General features: G+C 38.2%; 1 pseudogene; it reads right to left on the bottom strand.

Annotated features, from left to right (window-relative positions):
• Positions 1 to 1,392: 1,392 nt before the first annotated feature.
• Positions 1,393 to 2,502, bottom strand: LOC102270297 (lysocardiolipin acyltransferase 1 pseudogene; annotated as a pseudogene).
• Between the last annotated feature and the right edge of the window lie 3,498 nt (positions 2,503 to 6,000).

The raw sequence follows: 6,000 nt of genomic DNA, 5'->3' as shown, positions 1-6,000 counted from the left end.
AGGAATAAGTGGACAGGTTTGCTTAAGACCTAAAGGCTTTTTTAATTGCCCCATATTTTCTGCTGCTCTGACTCGCATTCCCATTATGATTAAAAAAGAAAAGTAGTTGCAGGACTCCAGTGGAGTAGAAGCAATGCCCACAGGTTTCTTTGCCTCAGAAGGAGCTGGTGCTTTTGGTTTGCTAGATTTTCCATTGCCTCAAATGGCTGTTTGCCTAAAAATTACTATTGGTCAAAAGTGGGTTTCAATTTTACTAATGGAAGAAGTCTGGAACTAAGAGATCTCTCACTGTCATAAAAAAGGGCTCCACTTTGGTTTTAAGAATAAAATTTGTCAAAGCTGTAAGAATAGAATAATATAAGTTAAACCATGGGGCCTATTCTGCAAGCATGTTATTATTGCTGTTTTAATGGCAGAAATTAGACACCCAGGCATGTATAGAAAATACAGTGACCTTACTTTTTTGCGGCAGATTTTAAATATTTCAACTAAGACGCAACTGCAAAAGAGAGTTTCTGATGTCAGTACCAGAACATTCTGCTATGCTTTCCTTTAAAAAGGTAGTGGCTTGATAAATACTGTTTTTAATGCAAAAAAGCAACACCTGACAACAGGCTGTAAAGAAACTAGCAGTAAGCAGGCAGAATTATGCAGAAACAAAGAACTAAACTGTATGAATTCCTAGCTTGAAAAATTCAAATTAAGGTTTCTGAGTGGAGAGCCAGTGGTTGCTCTTTGTGTCTCATCTAGGTTTTATTTTCCTAGGTTTATTTTCCTCATGACCCAGGTGGTCTTCTGACATCTAGCTCAGTGCAAGACTAGATGCAAAGATTTTATGAACAATGAGGGGCTTCCTATCAGAATTTTGTTCAGCTTAAAGACAAAGTGTTTCTCTTTTTTGGTATTAAGGCAGAATGCAAGGTTTTGAGTGGCATAGACAGGAATGTGGGGACAGTGCCAAGAGGAGTTAAGAGGAAGGGCCTTCACCTCCATGGTTAAGTGCCAGCACTTGATCTGGCCGGTGCATAGGAGTCCCAAATCTGCCTCTTGTCTGGGAGTTGTTGGGAGGTATGATTGGGCCTTTAACACAGTCTTGTGTGTACCATGTCTGCTAACAGCCTGATGATTGTTTACTAATATTCTGGCTTGTATTACTTCACAGTGATTGCTCCCTGCTAGTGTTGAAATTACATTCAGAGATGTAAAAAAAAAAAAAAAACACTATGTATATAGCAATATTTTCCCACTAAATTAAGGGAAAATATTTGTAACAAATAACAATAGTAGTTAGAAATATTTGACATAGTTGTGCAAAAATACATCTCAGTTTACAGAGGCTTAAAACATTTCCAAAATGTCCCTAAGCTTTTACAGTGAACCTTAGAATCTTACTCATTTTTCTTTGTCACTTAAACGTGGCTGTTTGTCTAAAAAATGGTAACATGCAAGTCTGATGACCTCCAGTCCATCAAATATTCTCTCCTGCAGCACAGAGGTGATGATTATAAAATATCACTGGACAAACTGTACAAATAGATGAGCAGGTAATTGCAGGACTGAGCAGGGTCCAGTACAGTAAGAGAACAATGTGACCACAAGGACCCTGGGCTCGGACTTGCAAGCTGGAATGGCAACCTGTCTCATAAAGCTAAATGTCTTTTCTCCTCAATAGAAGGAGCACAGCTTCTCTTCTTCTCCTCCCACCATTTTTGGCACCAGAGCTGGAGGTCCTCCTTGGATGCGGGGAGGATATCCATTGGGTATCAGTGGACGTGGAAGTGGATTTCCTTGAGAAAGTCCCTGAGAAGGAGGTGCCTCTCTGAGGAATGTTGTGAGAGTATGTCACCTTGATGTCATGGGCAGCATGCAGGTTCTTAGATGGTCTACTACAAAAGTTAAAGCTGTAGTTTTTGGATATAAGACATATTCATATTTCTGAAGTCCATTCTTTTCAACAAATTTATTATTTCAAGCCATGCTATTTTCTATGAGATCAGTCCCTTCTGGGAATATGAGGAGCTGAAGTGGTTCACCGATATCACAAAAATAATCATGTCTTAAAATAACTCTTGTCATCCTCCATTTCCTCTGAATGAAGATATAGGCACCAGCCTACATGGCCCAACCAAATCCAGGGGCGCATTTGAGACTGGCTTTGAGGTAAATTTTCTCTAGTCTGAAATAGCTATATCTCATCAGATAATTCCACAGGAATATCCCACCCACTCTTGCCCAGTGATTCATGATGATAAAACATCTTTCTCCAGGAACAAATGCATTACCTATTATAAAAGTGATTATAACAGGTGATGCATTTAACAAATGCATTACCTCCAGCAATGCTACAGGTAGTGTGAGCCAAGTTGCCACAAGGCAGATCCAGCAATACCACGATGGGTTTATAAACATCAAAGGTGAAAAAGGATCCAGCATGAAAATGCTTCCAAAAAACCTTCCCCCAAATAGAGTGACTATAAAATAAATCTCTCTCTATGACACCATGATTATTCTAAAGTGAGTCCTTGATCAGACAGATGAATTGTAAACTTCTTCCAGTCTGTGTTTTGCCCTTCAGGCTCTCTGTGGTGCCATAGGTGATTCTTCCCTTGAAGTGGCTTTCCTCCACTGGGCTTCCTTTACACTAGACTTTGTTGACTTTGATATAATTAAGTTTTCTGTAGTAGCAGAAATCAGAAAACTAGAGGCTTCTGTTAAGGCTGGTGCTGTTATACCTTATTTGACACAACAATTCTCAAAGGGTTTAAAATTCTCCCCAAACTCAGTAACCAAGTACTCCCTACTCTATTATTTTTCCTAAATTAATAAACAATACCCCTGGGTCTGGAAGATCCCCTGGAGAAGGGCATGGCAACCCACTCCTTATTCTTGCCTGGAGAATCATGTGGACAGAGGAGCCTGGCAGGCTATAGTCCATAGGGTTGCAAAGAGTCAGACATGACTGAAGCGACTTAGCACACATGCACATCTCCATTCATATAGTTACCAAAAAACCAAAACACACAAAACACCTTCGTATTCTCTTTACTTGCTCAGCAGGTGCTGCCCTCCCCTAACCCATTATTCTTCACATCCAGTCAATCTTCCATTGTGCCTTCAACATGTGTGATGGACTGTAAACTCTACTTCATCACAATTAATAACCTGGCTTACTCCGTCGCCATCTCTCATGCCATCTCTTGTCTGGAGCATGGAAACTGACCTTAATTGGTCCTTCTTTACATTCTGTCTTTGACCCTGTCACCGACAAAGTCCCCTCTTCAGGATATGAAGTTGATCATGTTACTCACCTGATTAAGATCCTTCTGTAGGTCCCATTGCCTACAGGATAGAGACACTCTTTTAGCTGAGAATTCACAATCTGGCTCTAACCTTTCCTGTCTTCTCTCTCAGCAACATCTGCAAAACTCTGGTCTGACCCCGATGAGTGCTCTCTCACTCATCCTAACTTTGCAATGCTTTCTTTTTTGGCTCGAAGCCCTTTCTCCCTTTATCCCACAGACAGTTCCCTTCCTTTCTTTCACAGACCACCCCAGCAGAAGCAGCTGTTCCCTTGTATGTGTTCACCTAAGTGTCATGTTCATGTCATAAAAGAAGTCTTTGCCAAACTCAGGTAACAAATATTTTTCTTCTTTGTTTCCCTCTAGAAATTTCATTTTTTTAGTTTCCACACTTATTAAATATTTGATTAATTTTTTGGTAAACAATGTGAACTATGGATTGAAGCTCTTTCTTTTTTTTCTTCTTTGTCTTCATCTTCTTTATCATCTTCGTACAGAACTATATTTGTTGCCTCATTATTTTAAAAAATCCTTTGTCTACCGAGTTGTCTCTAAACCTTGTCAAAAATCAGTTGTCTAAATATGTATGGATTTATTTCTGGATTCCCTGCTGTCTGATACCAATACCACACTCCCCAAATTACTGTCATTTAAGAATTTAAGTTTTAATTTTAAAATTTAAGTTTTAACATCCAGTAATATTAATCCTCCAACTTTTTATTCTTTTTCAAAGATGTTTTGCCCTTTGATTTTCCTTAGAAGTATTAGAATCCACACTTCAATTTCTAAAACAATTTTTTTTCTTGGATTTTGACTAAGATGGCATTGAATCTGTATATCTATTTGGAGGGAACCGTTAATAACATCTTAATAGTATTGAGGCTTTCAACTAGTTAAAATAAAGATCATTTTTAAAAGCTCATTTAAATTTCTCCCAGCAATATTTTGTAGATTTCAGTGTGTACACAGATCTTGCCTGTTTTTTTCAGATTTATCCTTATCTGGTTAAAAGACAACGTAAAAGTGAAAACTAGTTTTCTGAGACATGAGAACTATAGGCTTTACCTTATAGTAAAAGCAAGGAGCCACACTTCAGCACACTACAGACAGTGGTATATAAAATAAGACAGTAGAGTTTTCTGAAAAATGACTGTGGTTCATGTTGATAGAATTGCAAGAGTAGGCTGGATGGGTGGTGGCAGGCTTATGATTGGAATCAGTCTTCTTAAGAATTTACAATAAAACTGTTCAAAAGCGAATAAAGTCGAGGAATCTGTTGTGCATGGACTGTTAATTTTTTTTTTTTTTTAGTGATAACGTTAAAACTTTTAGGCTGGTCTGAAATGACTCCTTATGTCTCCTTGACACTTTCAGATAGATACACTGTTTATTTCAGTATCATAGAGTTTAACAGATGAGATGAGATAGCTACTTTATTCTATTGCTAATTAACACCAGGTCAGGTTCTGTTCAATGATAGTGAAATCCCCATGTCTGGCAACCTTTAAAAATTGAATAGCTAATAATCTGTGATGGATGGTGCAGATACTGACCTCCTGAGAGTCAAAGGCTACATGACTATACAACCTGCAGAGTCACCTTAGAGCTCTGTGTACAATTAAATAATAATAATGTTAAATGAGAGTTATTTAACTTTAACAAAGGACACCCCTTGAGTTTATGTCACTATAAGTGGATTTCCTTCTATCCTTGAATCCTTCTAGACAGGGAAAATATTTGCTATTGAAATGCTTTGCAGCTAAGTCATTTGAGTGGCAGTTGACAGTTCTGAAAGGCTGTGGTCTTGGAAGCTGATGCGTCCCCTACCCATCCTGAATTCCAAATAGGGAGAGTTATTTTTAACTCCATTATCAGTGCACATGACTGTCCTTGCTGGGAAAGTGAGCCAAACTGATGTGATGTTTCTGTTGCTGAGGTGAGAGAGAGGGACAGCCAGTTGTTCACATGGTCCTTTAAGGTAGTAGACAACACTGAGAAAAGAATCGCAATCCAAATAAATAATCATTTTAGTGAACTAATGAGGAATACCAAATGTTTATCACTGAAGCAAATGAAAAGTTTCAAGGATTTTCTAGTGTGATTATTCTACCTCAACTTAATAATTCAAGTGTTGATGGGATCATGGTGATGGTATGAAGACCAATTCCAGATGTCTTGACATTCATTTCATAGAGTGCTTTTGAAGACATGTTTAATCCTCCTGACATTTTTATCTCTCTGGAGAACCTCATTCAACTCACACCTTATCCCATTCTTCATAAACCACTCAGCTACAGACTTCAAACTTCAGTTCACTCAATTCAACACTTACTGAGTTAGCACGTGCAAAGCATTACATTAGAGCTGGAGGGGATTCCAAGAGAGAGATAACATAGTCTTTACCTTCTAGGGGATCACAGTCTAATAGGGAAGAGAGATACACACATCAGTAATTTTAAAGCAAGGGAATCTCTGATATGTGTTTCTGCTATGTTGTGGAAAGAGAGAGGAATCATGGTTGTGTGCAAAGATGTAGAAATAGTACTTTTCTTGTACCGATGACTTCTTCAACCTCTTCCTAAGTCTGTTTTTGCTCATCATGTTAAAACGAATCATCATGTCGAATACTTGCAGATGCAAGTACAATAATAATTAACTAGCACTGGCTAAGTAAGAAAAAGAAATCTTATACAAAGTAATC

This window comes from Bos mutus, chromosome 2, assembly GCF_027580195.1.
Source record: "Bos mutus isolate GX-2022 chromosome 2, NWIPB_WYAK_1.1, whole genome shotgun sequence".
NCBI classification, from domain to species: domain Eukaryota; kingdom Metazoa; phylum Chordata; class Mammalia; order Artiodactyla; family Bovidae; genus Bos; species Bos mutus.
Note: the sequence above shows the minus strand (reverse complement) of the source record. Positions and strands in the feature narration are given on the sequence as shown.